Source organism: Chiloscyllium punctatum, chromosome 39, assembly GCF_047496795.1.
Source record: "Chiloscyllium punctatum isolate Juve2018m chromosome 39, sChiPun1.3, whole genome shotgun sequence".
In the NCBI taxonomy this organism is placed as follows: Eukaryota; Metazoa; Chordata; class Chondrichthyes; order Orectolobiformes; family Hemiscylliidae; genus Chiloscyllium; species Chiloscyllium punctatum.
In genome coordinates, this window is record NC_092777.1 from 43085493 (window position 1) to 43104268 (window position 18776).

Genomic DNA, 18776 nt, shown 5'->3' on the forward strand with positions numbered 1-18776 from the left:
GGAGGAAGTGAAAAGGTGGGGGGGGGGGAGCCATGGTTTACTAAAGAAATTGTATCTCTTGTTAAGCAGAAGAGGGAGGCTTATGTGACGTTGAGACAAGATGGTTCAGATGAAGCGATGGAGAGTTACAGATTAGCTAGGAAGGATTTAAAGAGATCTCAAGAAGAGCAAGGAGGGGACAGTCTTTAACAGGTTGAATATAGGAGAACTCTATAGGTATGTGAGGAATAAAAGGATGACTAAGGTAGGAATAGAGCCAGTCAAAGACAGAAGTGGGAAGTTGTGTGTGGACCCTATGGAGGTTGGAGAGGTGCAAAACAAACATTTCTCATTGGTTTTCACTCATGAAAAAGAATATTGTAGAGGAGAAGACTGAATACAGGCTATTAGACTAGAAAGGATGGAGGTTAGTAAGGAGGAGGTGTTATCAATTCTAGAAGGTGTGAAAGTAGGTAATTCCCTTGGGCAGGATGGGATTTATCCAAGGATTCTCTGGGAAGCTATGGACGAGATGGCGGAGCCTTTGGCCTTGATCTTTGAGTTGTCATTGTCTACAGGTTTAGTACCAGAGGACTGGAGGATTGCAAATGTTGTGCCCTTCTTTCAGAAGGGCAGTAGAGATGACACAGATAGTTATAGACCAGTGAGCCTTATGTGTGTTGTAGGGAAAGATTTGGAAAGGATTATAAGAGGATTATATATATATTTATAATCATCTAGCAAGCAATAATTTGATTGAAGACAGTCAACATGGTTTTGTTAAGGGCACGTCGTGTCTCACAAACTTCATTGAGTTTATTGAGAAGGTGACCAAGCATGTGGATGAGGGTAGGGCAGTTGACGTGGTGTACTTGGACTTCAGTAAAGCCTTTGATAAGTTTCCACATGGTAGGCTTTTGGAGTAAATGCAAAGGTATGGGATTGAGGGTGATTTAGCAGTTTGGATTAGGAACTGGCTTTCTGTAAGAAGGCAGCGAGTGGTGGTTGATGGAAAATATTCAGCCTAGAGTCTGGTTGCTAGTGATGTGCCACAAGAATCTGTTTTGGGACCACTGCTGTTTGTGATTTTTATAAATGACTTGGACGCAGGCATAGGTGGATGGATTAGTAAGTTTGCAGATGACACTAAAGTCGGTGGAGTGGTGGACAGTGTTGCAGGTTGCAGGGCGACTTGGACAAACTGCAGAATTGGGCTGAGAGGGGGCAAATGGAGGTCAATGCAGATAAATATGAGGTGATTCATTTTGCGAAGAATAACAGGAAGGCAGAATACTGGGTCAATAGAAAGAGGCTTGGTAGTGTGGATGTGCAGAAGGATCTCAGTGTCCATGTACATTGATTCCTGAAAGTTTCCACCCAGACTGTTAAGAAGGCATACAGTGTGTTAGGTTTTATTGGTAGAGGGATTAAGTTCCAGAACCGTGAGGTCATGCTGCAACTGTGCAAAACACGAGTGCATCCTCACTTGGGATATTGTGTACAGCTCTGGTTGCCCTATTACAGGAAGGATGTGGAAGCATTCAAAAAGGTGCAGAGGAGATTTACCAGGCTGTTGCTTGATCTGGAAGGAAGGTTTTAAGAGGAAAGGCCGAGGGTCTTGGGTCTGTTCTCATTGGAGAGAAGAAGGCTAACAGGGAATTTAATAGAGACATCCAAGATGATCAGAGGGTTAGATAGAGTGGACAGTGAGAGTCTTTTTCCTAGGATGATGATGTCGGCTTGTACGAAGGAGCATAGCTGCAAATTGAGGGGGTGATAGATTTAAGACAGATGTGAGAGGCAGGTTCTTTACTCAAAGAGTGCTAAGAGCGTGGAATGCCCTGCCTGCCAATGTAGTTAACTCAGCCACATTAGGGGCATTTAAGCAGTCCTTGGATAAGCATATGGATGATGATGGAATAGTGTAGGGGGATGGGCTTAGATTAGTTCACAGGTCGGTGCAACATCGACGGCCAAAGGGCCTGTTCTGCGCTGTATTGTTCTATGTCCTATTATTTGTTATTTTCAGCACTTTGTATAATTTCAGTTCTTCTAAAGGTACCATAAAATGGGACGAATAAATCAATCTTTCAGCATTGCTTAAATAATTTATGAAATGATTATAGCACAGATTAGCCTGTAGTATCCACTCTGGCTCTCTGAAGGAGCAACTAAGTAAATTCTAAACCTGTCACCACACCGCCCTTTTCCTCTCCCCTCCCCTCCCACCCGGCCCTGTAATATTTTTCTAACTTGCTTTTTAAAATACATTTCAGGCAGTGTATTGCAGCTCCTAGAGTCATCAATTGATTTGCATTGCTTTATTTCTCTCTTCAGATGTTGCTGGACCTGCAAGATATTTTCTGCATTTTCTGTTTCTATTTCAGATTTCTGGTATCCACAGTATTTTGCTTTTATTTCTGTCTCTTTCATTTCTCTATTCAGTGAATTGACCTCCACAGCCTTCTTTGGTAGAGAATTCCACTGTTCAATACCCTAAAGGAGTATAGACAAGATCATTGAATATATTTTAAGTCAGAGGTAGGTAAACTTTTGTTAGGCAAGAGAATCGAAGGTTATCAGACCTAGATGCAAATGAATGTTCAAAATACAGGCAGATTAGTCGTGATTTTATTCAAAGATGGAGTTGGCTAGAGGGGCTGAATGGCCTACTTCTGCTCCTATTTTGTCTGTTCATATTTCTTAATATGGACCCAGTATTTAATCAGACCTGAAGCACTAACCTAGTTCCTATTTCCATGGATAGTACCAGACCTATTAAGTCTTTTCAGATGGTTCTCTTTTTATTTCTGTGCTTCTCTTCCTGCCTGGAGTGTGCTATTGCTATTGGTTCTCCTTCATGTCTTTCTACTCTTGTTCACCACATAATTAATGAAAATCAATGTCATGGAATATTTCAAATGTTTGCACTTTTATTTTATATTTCTGCTTCACCAGCAGATTATCAGCCATGTTTTAGATTTCTAAGAAGATGTTTTCCAGTGCTTCCTCCACCAAAAGGTGGAGAAGTTTAGATTGGTGGAAAATGAACAAATTGTACTGCCTGAAAATCTTACATTCATATCCATTATAGTGTAGCAAGTTGATGTGGTTCTCTCTGGAGTTGAAGAACCAGTGGTTATAAGTTAAAGTCAGGGCTGACTTACAGTTCATTGAAATGGCAATACCAACTGTGGCTACAGGGGACCTGAAACCAGGTGGTACAGCTCTCAGAGGTCATTCACTATCAAACTTGCTCATCCTGAATATGCCTATGACATTGTGTAAAGTGTTTTGGACAGGAAATCAGCAATGCAACTTGTACTTTTATTATCTGACAGAATTCTAGATAAAATGATGCATCAACATGCCCCATACACAGCAATTCTGCATGTGTTTTTTTAAAGCTGTCTAGAACATAGATTTCCAATCATAAAGGATCTAATAAAAAATATTTGTTTCTTCTCTTTGTTTATTCATGACTTCCACTGAACCCTGCAAAATTGCATTGCCATCTCCAGCTGCCATCAATGTATCAATAATGCTCAAATTCCTTTACAATAGATATCCATTTCTTGATGCTTATAAAGTTACCCTCAAAAGTTAAATACCATTCACCGATTTCATCCTAATACTTCACGTAAGCACCATTGGGGAATGAGACTGAGTGTGTCACCATGAATTCAGTTGCAGCTTTAAAAGTGGGCTGCTATCAATAATTTTAGGTTGTATGTCGAATCCCTAATTATCATGAGATGCAGAATTGTTAGAAATAGTAGTTGAAGTAATCAATTCTTGCAGTTACATTATTTTTGGACAATTTAAAGGACTAAAACATTGAAAAGATTCTTCTTGGATACTTGAGGCATCAATAGTTGTTTTTAAAAACCATCTACAGCCATTATTAGTAACACTTCCAATGATTATGAGGTAACCATCATCTCCACATAGTAAAAGTATTTTGAAGAGTTCAATGGCTCAGCGGTTAGCACTGCTTCCTCATAGCGCCAGGGACTTAGGTTCGATTCCAGCCTTGGGTGATTGTCTGTCTGTGTGGAATTTGCACATTCTCCCCGTGTCTGCATGGGTTTCCTCCCACACTCCAAAGATGTGCAGGTCAGGTGAATTAGTCATGCTCAGTTCATTAGGTCCATTAGTTAGGGGGAATGGGTCTAGGTGGGTTACTCTTCGGAGGGTTGGTGTGGACTAGTTGGGCCAAAGGGCCTGTTTCCACACTGTAGGGAATCTAATCTAATAACGTAATCAAATAATTGTTGTGAGTACAGAAAGCAAGTTGTATGGTAACTTACTATTACAATGAAATTGAATGGAAAAGGAAGGTGAAAAAAGGAATTAATTTTTATTTTTCCCATCAAAATAAAGGTAGTTGTACCCTTAAAGGTAGTTGTATTCCTCACTCTTCTACTGGAGCCGGGGCCACTTCAGTGAAACAGAGCTAAAGATGAGGAAAACTTGTGTGAAATAACTTTCCACAATCATGTGAAAATTTGAAACTTCAGACTGCAAACTTGAAATGGAACTTCTGTTGCGTGATTTTTGAAGTATGTTAAAAATACCTGGAGAATTCTGCTCATGATTCTGAGAATTTATCTAATGGTCAGCAATGCGTTCCAGGAAGAGTTTGAATGCTACTTCATGTTGGTCAAGTTGACCTGAGCCAGATGTACAGTAAGACGGCTACCATTTGCCTCAGAAACCATGGTTAATGCAAAGAAAAATAAGCAAGGTTTCCAACTCCATTAACAGAACTCCATAGTGATGTCCAAAATATTTGAATAGTTTGTCAACACTAAGCGCCAAGTCTCAAACATAAATAAAAGCTACTTGGATAAAATATTGAATTGGCTGTGAATTCTTACTTCAGCAAGGAGTCACTGTGATGTCTTTAAGAGAGAAGAGTAAAATGGAGAAAGTATGTGTAAAGAGAAACAAAACAAATTGTGGTGAGTACAAAGAGTATGCTAACCTCTATTTCAAAGAGATTGAAGTGTAATAGTAAATATAAGTTTTACTGCAACTGTATAGGACACAGTGAGTACTGTGAGTGATATACCTTGAGTACTGTGTATAATTTTGGTCACTTTAAAGAAGTCAGAAGTCACATGACAGTCTTCACCTGACAAAGGAGCAATGCTTCGAAAGCTTGTGATTTCAAATAAACCTGTTGGACTATAACCTAATGTTGTGTGACTTCTGACTTTGTCCACCCCAGCCAATTGCACATCCACATTAAAAAAGGATATACCTGCCTTACGTGGAGTGCAATATGGAGTTTCACCTGTCTGATTCTAGGGATGAGGGACTATCCTATGAGATGAGTTTGTATAAACTATCCCTATATTTCCTAGAGTTTTGAAAAATGCAAGGTGATTTCTCTGAGACATAAAAATATAAGGAGTATTGATAAATGCTGGCAGGATGTTTCCCTGGCTGGGGATTCTCGAATTAGGAATCACAATCTTGGAATAAAGTGTTGGCGCATTATTCCAGGGATGAAGAGAAATGTCATCGCTCAGAGCTGTGGACCATTGGAGTTCTCTACTGCAGACAGCTCACCATTTGGTGACGGTGTTCCAAGTCCGAGATTCAATATATTTCTGGGTACTGAGAAAATCAAGAGATGTTTGTGTAATATGGAAAATGGAAAAGATAAGGTAAATATTAAATGGTGAAACAGGCTCAAGAAGCAGAATGGTTTATTCTAGCTCCTGTTTCTTATGGTTTTATGAGTTCTGAAACTTTTGAAATACCCAAAGCAGATAATGAAAATAATAGAAATTCTGTATTATTGCTTGGCTTGACACCATAAAAAATTGATTTAGTTATTTGTTGCCTGTTACAGCTGTCACTTATCAAATAGATGCTCATTAGCAGAGACAGTGCTATTTCCATCAAAAAACATTTGAAGTATTGTCACGTTCATGTGCACACAAAAAATACCAGACTTGCATCTCCTTGCATTGTTCTGCCTGATAAATCACCTCTATCTAGGTTAAACAAGTCTGCCATTCAGGTAATTAACACATCATTTAAGTAGTCATTTAAAATGTAAAATTGTTAATCCACTCATTTATCAATGGTGTGTCCTGAACATCCTCCTCTCTCAATTCAATATTGCCGACCCTCATTTGAAAAGCTTGTGTTAAACTTTTCATTAGAAATGCTCAGATGTTTATTATTAGCCTTTCATTTTCAAATTAGTAGCAGCAACTTTGTTGGGACTTTAGAATTATTCAGTGACAACCAAAAAGAAAGGAAGCACTGGAATGTCACATCAGAATCATGCCTGCTGCCAGAGCTTCGAAAGCATGTAAAACTGTTGCTAGCCTGCCATTAGAAGATGCATTCAAACCTTCCAGTTCTATACATGTCAAGCTGCAAAAACAGAAACAGCTGGGCAACCATTTAAAAAAAAGTGTCAAAAAACCGAACATAAACAGACCTTAATATTGGCTGTTGACATGTCCTGACTTCAAGTGAAAATCACTTCAAGTGTAAAATTGTGGCAAAATTTGCAGTGAACTTCCCACATTTCCTGCAGAGCAATTGCGGGTATACATTGATGCAATCTTAAACAGTGAGTGGTTTTGGCAGACGACGTGAGACTCAGAAACGCTCAATGTTTTCTTGCCAGAATTTGAGTGATGAATGACAAAACCAGTCATGCATCAGATATATTGAGCTCTGCTTGCCTTGAACTCGAGGGAAGACGAAAGGAAAATGCTCTTGTCACTGAGCATGTGAAGAGGTTGTAATAATGGATGGTGTGTTTGAAGGTGAGGTATTGAATAGGAGTTGGAAGGTTTTACGCTTGGGACATTTAGTGATAGATAGAAGAGCAGTGAATTCATAGGAGAAAGGGAACTAAATTGAGATCAGGGCTAAAGCTCAGAATGGGAAAACACAGAATATATTGGGCAGTAAACAGGTATGGAGTTTATTGGATGATACAAAATGATTGGAATATAGGAGAAGGAGTAGGTTATTCATCCACTTGAGCCTGTTGTGCAATGCCAGACCATGGCTGATTGTCTACCTCAATGCCATTTTCTCCTGCCATCCGCGTACTGACCCAATTCCATGGCTCTGGAGGATTCCAAAGATTCACTACTCTGAAGAGGTTTCTCCCCATCTCTGTCCTGAATGGCTTGTCCTTTACTCTGAGCTTGTGTTCCCTGGTTCTAGGGATGTCTTTGCCAAGGGAAACATCCTCTCTGCATCAACCCCATCTAGTTCTTGAAGAATTTTGTAAATTTCAATGAGCTCACCTCTTATTTTTCTAAACTTTAGAAAATACAGAACCAGTCTCCACAATCTCTCCTAATAGGACTGAATTGGCATTCTATAAATTATTGTAGAACCTCCACTGCTCTCCCTCTATCACAGGTATACTCTTCTTTAGGAATGGGAACCAAAATATCTCAGAACTCCAGGCACTATCTCGCTTCTGGCATGATGGATCCTCACCACAGCTCATGTTGATAAAGAATACGTTTGATAGATTTGACGGACTTGATGCCAGTATCCTTTATTCACATAATGTCCTACAGGGCCTGATTCATCTCCTGTGCCACACAAAAGCAAGTTGGTCGTCTAATGAGAGGCTGCTCTTGTCTTAATCAAGAAGTAGTTTATTGCATGATTATAATGAGGTACTGAGTTAGTTGTTATGACAGAGATTAAGGGGAGGTATTGTCGCTGGACTGTAATTCTGGAGATCCAGGCAATGTTGCAGGTTTGAATCCTATCATGGCAGGTGGTGTCTTCAATAAAAATCTGAAATTACGAGTCTAATGGTGACCATAAAACAATTGTGAATCATTAGGAGAAGATCCATCTGGTTCAATAATATCCCTTAGTAAAAGAAACTCTAATCCTTACCTGCTCTGGCCTACAGGTGACTCCAGAACCATAGCAATGCAGTTGACTCTGAACTGTCCTCTGGGCAATAAATGCTCACCTAGTCAGGATGCTCTTATCTCGTGATGAATAAAAACACATTCTTGGGACACCCAAGATGGCGGCGATCTGAAAGGTCTGCTTTGCTGGGCTCTGCATCACAGCATAGATAAAGTGGTGCTCTAACCCACCCCACCAAAGCTATTCAATTATAATTCAACACTAAAAGAGATATAGAATCTTTACTCAGCCCGTTTTGTTGAATCGAAATAATTGAGTAAGTTCCAACCTGTGGGGCACCTGTTGGAATCATGAGCACGACCCCCTCTGCTAGTTCACTGGACCTGGTCACGGAGTTCACAAAGTTGTGAGAAATTATTGAAGCCACAATTGAAGAAAGGTTCAGGAGTAGGTTGGACCTGCTCTCAACCTTGCTCCAAAAATATGAGCAGCTACGTGGAAGCCTTGGAAAGAGAATGGATGAGATCGAGCACTGAACGGCAGTGGCAGACAGCATGATCGATTCCTGTAAGGAGTGGATTCAAGCCCTTGATAAACTTTAACTGAACAAGTTGGCGACCTCGAGAATAGGGGCAGTCTGAAGAATGTTAGTATCGTCAGTCTGCTGGAGGGGATGGAAAGTAGTCAGCCAGTGAGTTTTTATCGAGAACTGGCTGCTACGACTCCTTTACTTAGAAGCTGAAGCAGGGTGAGTGAAAATTGAGAGAGCTCATTGGGTTACGGTGCGCAGGTCAAGCTCGGACCAGCATCCTGATTTCACAGTTATGGCGACAAACAAAGCATTATGGAAGCTTTCAGAACCCAGGCACAGGCTTTAATTCACGAAGGCTCCAGGATTATATTCTTTCAGGACTTTTTAGCGGTGGTGATTTGGAAAAGGAGGTCTTTTGATGATATCAAGAGAAGACTAAGGGAACTCGGGATTCAGAATACTTTAAGGTATCCAGCAGTGCTCCATATTGCTTTCAATGGATCCACGCATTCATTTAACTTTCCAGAGAAAGCGAAAAGCTTTGTGGTCACGTTAAAGTAGGCTGAATGCTTTAATGGATATAGATAATCATATTTCTTTATTTTCTTAAAGAAGGTTTGTTGGAGTTTTCTGGTGTTAGCCAGTGTTAAATTGTAGTCAGCAGTGGGCAGAGTACTCACTTTTAATTTCTTCATTAACATTACTATATTCCCTTTTGTTTTTGCTTGTGTGGTGCGGCTCAAGCTAGAGGGAGTTATGAAGATGGTTGTGATGACTAAACGCCTATCTAAGGGCAGTTCAAACCCGATTTTTGTAGTTAATTACCCTGGCTGCCATATTGGTAGCAGGGCAGAAGATAAGCTTTTGGGATTGTAAGTGCCCCCAGTGGGCAGGGTGTAAATTCCCCTATTGAATGCCATTGGCGCTTTGTGTTTTTTTTTTGGTTTTGTATGTACGTAGTTTTGGAAAGTTTTGAGAGCTTGTTAGTTGTAGTAGTTTTAGTTAGTGTACCTTTTAGGCTCTATGAGTCTTTTTTCATTGATTCTCAGCAATTTGAAATTCAAGTTCTTCCTCTCTGGAGTTCAAATCTTGTTATAGTGTGTTATGGCTAATGATGTGTTTAAATAGTGTATCAGGAACATTAAGAGAAGCCGTTCGCCAGTCAAGAGGAAAAAGGTACTTTCCAGTCTTAAAATGGAGAGGGCGGATATTGCCCTATTGCAGGAGACATACTGTGATGACAAGGAACTTTTGAAATTACAGCAGGGTGGGTTTGATCAGGCCTATTTTTCATCTTTTAATACTAGGAGTAGAAGAGTGTCCATACTTGTTAGGAAGAATCGTCCATTTACATTACTAGATTGTACTAAAGACACTCACGGGAGGTTCATAATCCTCAAAGCTTTGATACACAGGGAAGAATATGGTACTTTGAATGTTTGGTGCCCCCAAGCACACTACCTTAAATTCCTGGTACATGCATTTTCCAAATTGAGTAATTTTGCATCACGGCACATTATCGTCGGGGGAGAATTTAATTGTCTGATGGATCCCATAGAAGACCAAATGCCCAAAGAACCCCCCCTCCCCCCCAATGCCCTCTTTGCAATGTAAGCAGTTAGTGGATCTGTGTGGGAACTAAGGTTGATGGATGTCTGGAGGTGGCTCCACCCCACAGGGAGGGATATTACTTTCTTCCCTAAACCACGTAAGTGCCACATTAGGATTGATCTTTTCCTTACCCCTGCAGTCCTCTTAGATACTGTGGCATCCTGCACAATTGAGCATATTACTATCTCTGATCATGCAGCAGTGTACTTATTAGTTAAGATTAAAGGAAACATAACAGGTTTGAGACACTAGCAAATGGATCCCATTATTCTTAAGGATAGTAAGTTCATTGAGTATTTCTCTCATGAATTCAGATCTTTCCTAGCCATTAATTCAGATTCAGCCAGTAACCCATCCATTTTTTGGGAAACTGTTAAGGCTTATGTCAGGGGGATAATTATTTTTTACTCCGCCAGTAGGAAGCAGCAGAAGAGAGAGCAGCAACACTTACTCGAGACACGGTTGAGGGTAGCCGAGAGGGCAACTTTGATGGACCCTCAGTGGCTAAACTACAGAGAATCACAGCACTTTGGTACACATTGAATTCCATGTTCACACAGGCAGCCAAGAAGGAACTCAATCTTGCAAAACAAAGGCTGTTTAAGCGTGATGACAAACCGGGTAAATATTTAGCATATCTTGCCAGGAAAAAAAGAGTGCCCCCCACCCCCCCCAAGCCATTACCTCAATTAGGGAAGGGACTGGCATCCTTATCTGCGATTCCAAAAAGATTAATGCAGCATTTCCGAAATTTACTCTGAATTATATCAGGCTGAGCGTTATCAGGGGGTTATTGGGTTAAGATGGATTTTTTTTACAAGAACTTGGATCTTCCAGGGTAAGCCCTGAACAAGCATCTTGCCTTAATGCCCCTTTGAAGGTGCAGGAGGCTGTGAAGCAGCTTCGGTGCGGAAAGGCGCCCAGTCCTAACGGCCTTCCTAGTGAATTTTATAAAGAATTTATAAACATATTGTCAGGCCCGATGCTTAACATGTTCAACCACTCGTACAGTTTCGACTGCCTTCCAATATCCTTAAGAGAGGCGATTATCTCTCTTATTTTTAAGGAAGGAAAACTCCAGAGGATTGCGCTTCTTATAGGCCCAGCTCACTTTTAAATGTTGATTTCAAAATCCTGTCCAAGACCTTGGCTTCAAGGCTGGAAACTGTGCTACCTTCCATTGTCAAAGAGGACCAGACGGACTTCATAAAGGGCCGCAGTTATACCAACAATGTTAGGAGATTTCTCAATATGATTCAAGCGTGTCAACAACAATCTATACAGGGACTAGTGATCTCTTTAGATGCAGAGAAGGCATTTGATCGGGTCGAATGGCTGTATCTCTTCTATAGTTTAGAACTGTTTGACTGTTTGGTCAAGGTGAAGTTTGTATGAAGTGGGTGAGGGTCCTTTACAACGATAGGGTTAGCCATGGTTTTCACCAATGTTGTTGTAATTTTAATATTTCTAAGGGCAGTCGACAAGGCTGTCCCTTTCACCATTGTTATTTAGGTTGGTGATTGAGCCACTGGCAGAGCCCATCTGTAGGGATCCCAACATATCTACCCCAGAAGTGGGATTAAAGTCACATAGAATTACATTGTATGCAGATGATGTTCTTATCTTTTTGCCAAATCCAGCAGTTTTGGTACCTCACCTGATACAATGTATCAATTCGTTTGGCATCTTTTCAGGCTATATGATCAATTTTACAAAGTCTGAGGCCATGCCTATGCGAGGTCTTATGGAAATACTTGATGTTGAGGGTGAGCCCCGATTTCCCTTTAAATGGTCACAGGGGAGTTTTCTTTCTTTATGTATATTCATTACTCCTGTCTTTGATTATCGATTTAAGGCAAACTTTGTTCATTTGTTTGACAAAATTAAACAAGACCTTCAAAGGTGGGAGGCACTTCCAATATCGGGTAGCTCTTCCTAAAATGAATGTCCTCCCTCATTTGCTATACCCCATGTGAATGCTTCTTTGATCTTGCCCAGACATTCAGAAGACCTCATGACTGGTATGGCTCTTTTATTTGGCACCATAAACGACCCTTTATCAAGTTAATCAAATTGCAACTGCCCCATAGATTTGGGGGGAGTAGACGTCCCGGATACTAAAAACGATCAATTAAGCCCTCTTTTATCCTATGTTAGTGACTGGGCCTATGAGGACTTGTCATCAATATAGTTAGATATCGAAGCTTCTCAGGCAAGCTTATCAGTCTGCTGTTCTTAGACAAAATGAGGGCAGTTATGGAGTAATGTCATAAACCAATAATTATCAATACTGTTAACGCATCAGATCGAAGGGAGGGCAATGCATCAGATCGAAGGTAATATAGCCAAAACCTCATTTCTTACCCCTATAATTGGTATGGCGGGGTTACAACTGGGTTAATGGATTCCGGGTTTAAACTGCAGACAGCTAGGGGCGTATCTTGCTTGAGTGACTTATTTGATGAGAAACAATGATGTCCTTTGATCAAATAATTCATAAGAATGGACTACCTACCTCTTCTGTTTTTTTGAGGTGGGACTTCCTTCAAAAAAGAACCACACTTTTAACAGACCCCTACAGATCCAATATAGAGAAGAGGGTGCATTGTGCTAAGAACGTACTCTCTGTCAGCACCCTTTGTCATCTGTTGGAGAGTGGCCCCTCAGATGAGGCTGAGCAACTTTCCGAGGTCTGGGAGAGAGAGTTGGGTGTTGAAATCTCCTCAGAGACATGGAAGGATGTTTGTGCAAATACAAGAAGGATTTTGATCTGTAGCAGGACTGATACCATGCAGTTGAAGATTATTCATAGGGCCCTATCTTTCCAAATTCAAGTGGGAGTATCTTCAATATGTCCCAAATGCTGAATGACTCCAGGTACCTTTACTCATTGCTGTGGTCCTGCCGTAAGCTTTGTACATAATGGAGTGCTGTGTTAGGTGTGATGGAGATTGATCCAGCTTCTCTTCTCCTGGGCCTGCCCAGGATACCTTACTTAGATGCACATGGGAAAAACTTTTTAATATCCTTACTTTTTGCGCTAGGAAAAATATTCTGTTGTGCTGGGTGTCTGAAAACTTCCCGGGTCTGTCAGGTGGGTGTAAGCTAGTCTTGGAGCATATTCCTTTAGACTTTCTCATGAGTATGGCGCACCAAAAAACTGAGGATTTTTATATGATATGTCAGCCGTTTTTGGACTACCTAGATACAGACATATCTGGCTTTTATATAGCCATGATGATGTTGTCTACTAAATCTAATATCCTGACAGGAAGAATTACGAATATATGAATGTGTATTCATCAATGCATTTATTTACTTTGTTGTTTTGTATGTATATGCACATGGGTGTAATCTTGTTAAGTTGGCATTTTTTTGAGTTGTGTTGTTGCTCTATTGTAATATTAAAAAATCTCTTTTTCAATAAAATTTTTAAAAAATAAAACAAATTCTTACTGAGAACATGAGAGAGACTGCAATGTTAATTTTTTTCTCCTTTGAGATCCAAAGCTGTTCTCTGCCCAACTCCAAATGATATCACCATTTTGCGTGGTGCGTAAATAAATACTTCCCCGTTGCTGAGATGAATGCAGCTCTGATAACATTGAAGAAGCTTGACATTATCGAGGACAAAGCAAGTTACTTGATCAGCATTACATCAGCATTAACAAATTTAGAGCTTTACACCCTGATACAAACTTTTTCCATTATGAATATTTATGAACATAATTGCATTTATCACTACCCCATCTCAGCTGATCTACAGTGAGATGACATTCCTGCAATACCATTAAATTTGTGTACAATATGCGATCACTACTGGTCTGCAACCCCTTGACTAAGCTAACTTTTCTTTAAAGATCTCCCACATCCAATTCTTGTTGTCCTTGTCCCAAACGTGTCAACTGTGTGGCACGGTGATGTTTATTATGGCATGTGACCTAGGGTAAGATGGGTTCTTTTTAAACACTGTTTAAAAACCTGTGGCTTTCTTTGATAGACACCTTCTTTGATCGGCGAGAGAGCTCAGTCTTTAGTTTTCTACGCATTAGAAATTGTAATGGTGATAAGCCACACTGGCATGGGATGGGCTAGTAATTTAATGTTGCTGCAGGAAAGTCAGGATTTTTAAATTTGAAAGTGATTTGATTGCCACATTCCAGTTCTGGGTCAGCTACCTCCCCTTGGCCTTTCTTATATTATTGTGATTTCACCTTTAGATGGAAGTTTAGATTCTAAAGTGGAGCAAAATTTGATTTTCATTTTCAGTTCTGTTTTTAAGGAAAGGTCTGAAAGTAATTTGAAACTGTGCACCAAAGATTGCATTATATGACTTAGCTAACTCAAGTGTTAGTGTGATTATTTATTTTCCTTATTTTCAATGTTTTTAATTCAGCAGTACACCAATCCTGCTCCTTCATATAGCTGTACTGGAAGTTTTTCCCATTCTTTTATTGACAAAATGGAAAATTCTGACCTTTTTCCAGTTTCTGCATGACTCCCATCTTTTCTAGAGTTTCTTAAGATGAATCCTGCTGATCATGGCCTTGACAAATGATCCCTGTTTCCTTAATGGCAGTTCCAATAGCGATTCCCAATCTCTTAGTTGCTGTACTGAATGAACCCATCTCTTTACTACTCTGCTAGACAAATCCCATTCTTTTAACAAATTTCTCTAAATGATTCATGGTGTCCATGGAAGTTCTGATAATTTCCATTGCTTTACTGTTTTTTCTCTAGATGAGCTCTGCTGTCCACAGTTTAATAAATTCTTCCCTCATTTACCGCAGTTTTAAAGAATGGATTTTTCCCCCAATTCCCCGACTGCTGCAATATTGCATTAGTTCTGACTTTGTGATATCCATCAGTCTGCCTCCTAATATTAAATTGCTTTTGTAGCCCTTTATTTCCCTTATTGTAACTGTGCCCTGTTGTGTCTATCTGTTTCCTTCAAATGTTTCCAGTCTGTAAGTGCACTATTTTTAGGGCTTTGCTTGCCCAACAGAGATTTAAACTTTATTCACAGAGCTTCTAATTAGATTTAGATTAGATTTAGATTAGAATCCCGACAGTATAGAAACAGGACATTTCATCCAACAAGTCCACACCGACCCTCCATAGAGTAACCCACCAGACCCATTCCCCTACCGTATATTTACCCCTGACTAATGCACCTAACACCATGGGCAAATTTAGCATGGCCATTTCACCTGACTGCACATCTTTGGATTGTGGGAGGAAACCAGAACACCTGGAGGAAACCCTTGCAGACACAGGGTGAATGTGCAAACTCCACACATACAGTCACGCGAGGCTGGAATTGAACCCCAGGTCCCTGGCGCTGTGAGGCAGCAGTGCTTACCACTGAGCCAATGTGCCACCATAATGTCTGCGAGCTCTCTGGCTGAGCCCCAATTCGGAATCACTCTGACAAATCATCATCCATTTGTGTGGAGTTGTTTGGAGTCACACACACTTGCACTTCTCTTACCAGGTCTGAAATACTTTTAATAATTGACCATAGCTTCTGACTTGTACAATGTCTCCACAGGTTTCTGCAGAGAACTTTAAAGATTAGCTCCTTCAGCTCTGTATGTTACCAGCATAGCCCTCTTTAAGAGATGTCCAAAGATTCATCAGACCTCCACCACCTGCTGTCTAGTTGTAAGATGAAATGATACCTACTACAGTTAGTGATCTTCAGGACTTGGGGTTGGTTTAATGTAGCAGAGGAAAAATACTTGGTAGGCTTATAAAAAGAGGCTCTTGTCTCTAATAGGAGGTAAGTGACAGAGGGGTGATGGTCATTGTTCCTGAGACGATGAGGGATGTCGTGATGTTTGGTCTTTTTTCTCTGATGTATAAAACAGTACTCCTGTCTGAATTCATATGACACCACCGCATTGGAGAGTGCTTAATGCACTCCTCACCATTAACTCTGACAGAACTTTCCTCTTTATCCAGTATCATAAAGGCTTTGCAATTGTAGCACAACATCTTTACTCTTGCACTCATAGAGTCATAGAGATTTACAGTATGGAAACAGACCCTTCGGTCCAACCTGTCCACACCGACCAGATATCCCAAGCCAATCTAGTCCCACCTGCCAGCACCCAGCCCATATCCCTCCAAACCCTTCCTATTCATATACCCATCCAAATGCCTCTTAAATGTTGTAACTGTACCAGCCTCCACCACATCCTCTTGCAGCTCATTTCATACACGTACCACCCTCTGTGTGAAACATTTGCCCCTTAGGTCTCTTTTATATCTTTCCCCTCTCACCCTAAACCTATGCCCTCTCGTTCTGGACTCCCCGATCCCAGGGAAAAGACTTTGCCTATCTACCCTATCCATGCCCCTCATAATTTTGTCAACCTCTATAAGGTCACCCCTCAGCCTCCGACGCTCCAAGGAAAACAGCCCCAGCCTGTTCAGCCTATCCCTGTAGCTCAAATCCTCCAACCCTGGCAACATCCTTGTAATCTTTTCTGAACCCTTTCAAGTTTCACAACATCTTTCCGATAGGAAGGAGACCAGAATTGCACGCAATATTCCAACAGTGGCATAACCAATGTCCTGTACAGCCACAACAGGACTATACTCCTGTACTCAATACCCTGATCAATAAAGGAAAGCATACCAAACGCCTTCTTCACTATCCTATCTTCACTTTCAAGGAGCTATGAACCTGCACTCCAAGGTCTCTTTGTTCAGCAACACTCCCTAGGACATTATAATCAGGTGTATAAGTCCTGCTAAGATTTGCTTTCCCAAAATGCAGCACCTCACATTTATCTGAATCAAACTCCATCTGCCACTCCTCAGCCCATTGGCCCATCTGGTCCAGATCCTGTTGTAATCTGAGGTAACCCCCTTCACTGTCCACTACACCTCCAATTTTGGTGTCATCTGCAAACTTACTAATTGTAACTCTTATGCTTGCATCCAAATCATTTATGTAAATGACAAAAAGTAGAGGACCCAGTACCGATCCTTATGGCACTCCACTGGTCACAGGCCTCCAGTCTGAAAAACAACCCTCCACCACCACCCTCTGTCTTCTACCTTTGACCCAGTTCTGTTTCCAAATGGCTAGTTCTCCCTGTATTCCATGAGATCTAACCTTGCTAATCAGTCTCACATGGGGAACCTTGTCGAATGCCTTACTGAAGTCCATATAGATCACATCTACTGCTCTGTCTTCATCAATCTTCTTTGTTACTTCTTCAAAAACTTCAATCAAGTTTGTGAGACATGATTTCCCACGCACAAAGCCATGTTGACTATCCCTAATCAGTTCTTGCCTTTCCAAATACATGTATATCCTGTCCCTCAGGATTCCCTCCAACAACTTGCCCACCACTGAGGTCAGGCTCACCGGTCTATAGTTCCCTGGCTTGTCTTTACCACCCTTCTTAAACAGTGGCACCACGTTTGCCAACCTCCAGTCTTTTGGCACCTCACCTGTGACTATCGATGATACAAATATCACAGCAAGAAGCCCAGCAATCACTTCTCTAGCTTCCCACGGAGTTCTCGGGTACACTTGATCAGGTCCTGGGGATTTATCCACCTTTAACTGTTTCAAGACATCCAGCACTTCCTCCTCTGTAATCTGAACATTTTGCAAGATGTCACCATCTATTTCTCTACAGTCTATGTCTTCCATATCCTTTTCCACAGTAAATACTGATGCAAAATATTCATTTAGTATCTCCCCTAATTTCTGTGGCTCAACACAAAGTCTGCCTTGTTGATCTTTGAGGGGCCCTATTCTCTCCCTCGTTACCCTTTTGTCCTTAATATATTTATAAAAACCCTTTGGATTCTCCTTAATTCTATTTGCCAAGCTATCTCATGTCCCCTTTTTGCCCTCCTGATTTCCCTCTTAAGTACACTCCTACTTCCTTTATACTCTTCTAAGGATTCACTCGATCTATCCTGTCTAAACCTGACATATGCTTCCTTCTTTTTCTTAACCAAACCCTCAATTTCTTTAGTTATCCAGCATTTCCTTTCACCCTGACAGGAATATACTTTCTCTGGATTCTTGTTAACTCATTTCTGAAGGTTTCCCATTTTCAAGCCGTTCCTTTACCTGCGAACATCTGCCTCCAATCAGCTTTCAAAAGTTCTTGCCTAATACCGTCAAAATTGGCCTTTCTCCAGTTTAGAATTTCAACTTTTAGGTCTGGTCTATCCTTTTCAATCACTATTTTAAATCTAATAGAATTATGGTCGCTGGCGCCAAAGTGCTCCCCCACTGACACCTCAGTCACCTGCCCTGCCTTATTTCCCAAGAGTAGGTCAAGTTTTGCACCTTCTCTAGTAGGTACATCCACATACTGAATCAGAAAATTGTCTTGTACACACTTAAGAAATTCCTCTCCATCTAAACTTTAACACTATGGCAGTACTAGTCGATGTTTGGAAAGTTAAAATCCCCTACCATAACTACCCTATTATTCTTACAGATAGCTGAGATCTCCTTACGAGTTTGTTTCTCAATTTCCCTCTGACTATTAGGGGGTCTCTAATACAATCCCAATAAGGTGATCATCCCTTTCGTATTTCTCAGTTCCACCCAAATAACTTCCCTGGATGTATTTCCGGGAATATCCTCCCTCAGCACAGCTGTAATGCTATCCCTTATCAAAACTCCCACTCCCCCTCCTCTCTTGCCTCCCTTTCTATCCTTCCTGTAGCATTTGTATCCTGGAACATTAAGCTGCCAGTCCCGCCCATCCCTGAGCCATGTTTCCGTAATTGC

General features: G+C 40.8%; 1 protein-coding gene across 8 annotated transcripts in view; it reads right to left on the reverse strand.

The window, feature by feature from the left end:
* The window catches only part of sdk2b (sidekick cell adhesion molecule 2b), a 951812-nt gene that overhangs the window by 381375 nt on the left and 551661 nt on the right, over positions 1-18776 (reverse strand). The gene's annotated exons all lie outside the window — the stretch shown is intronic.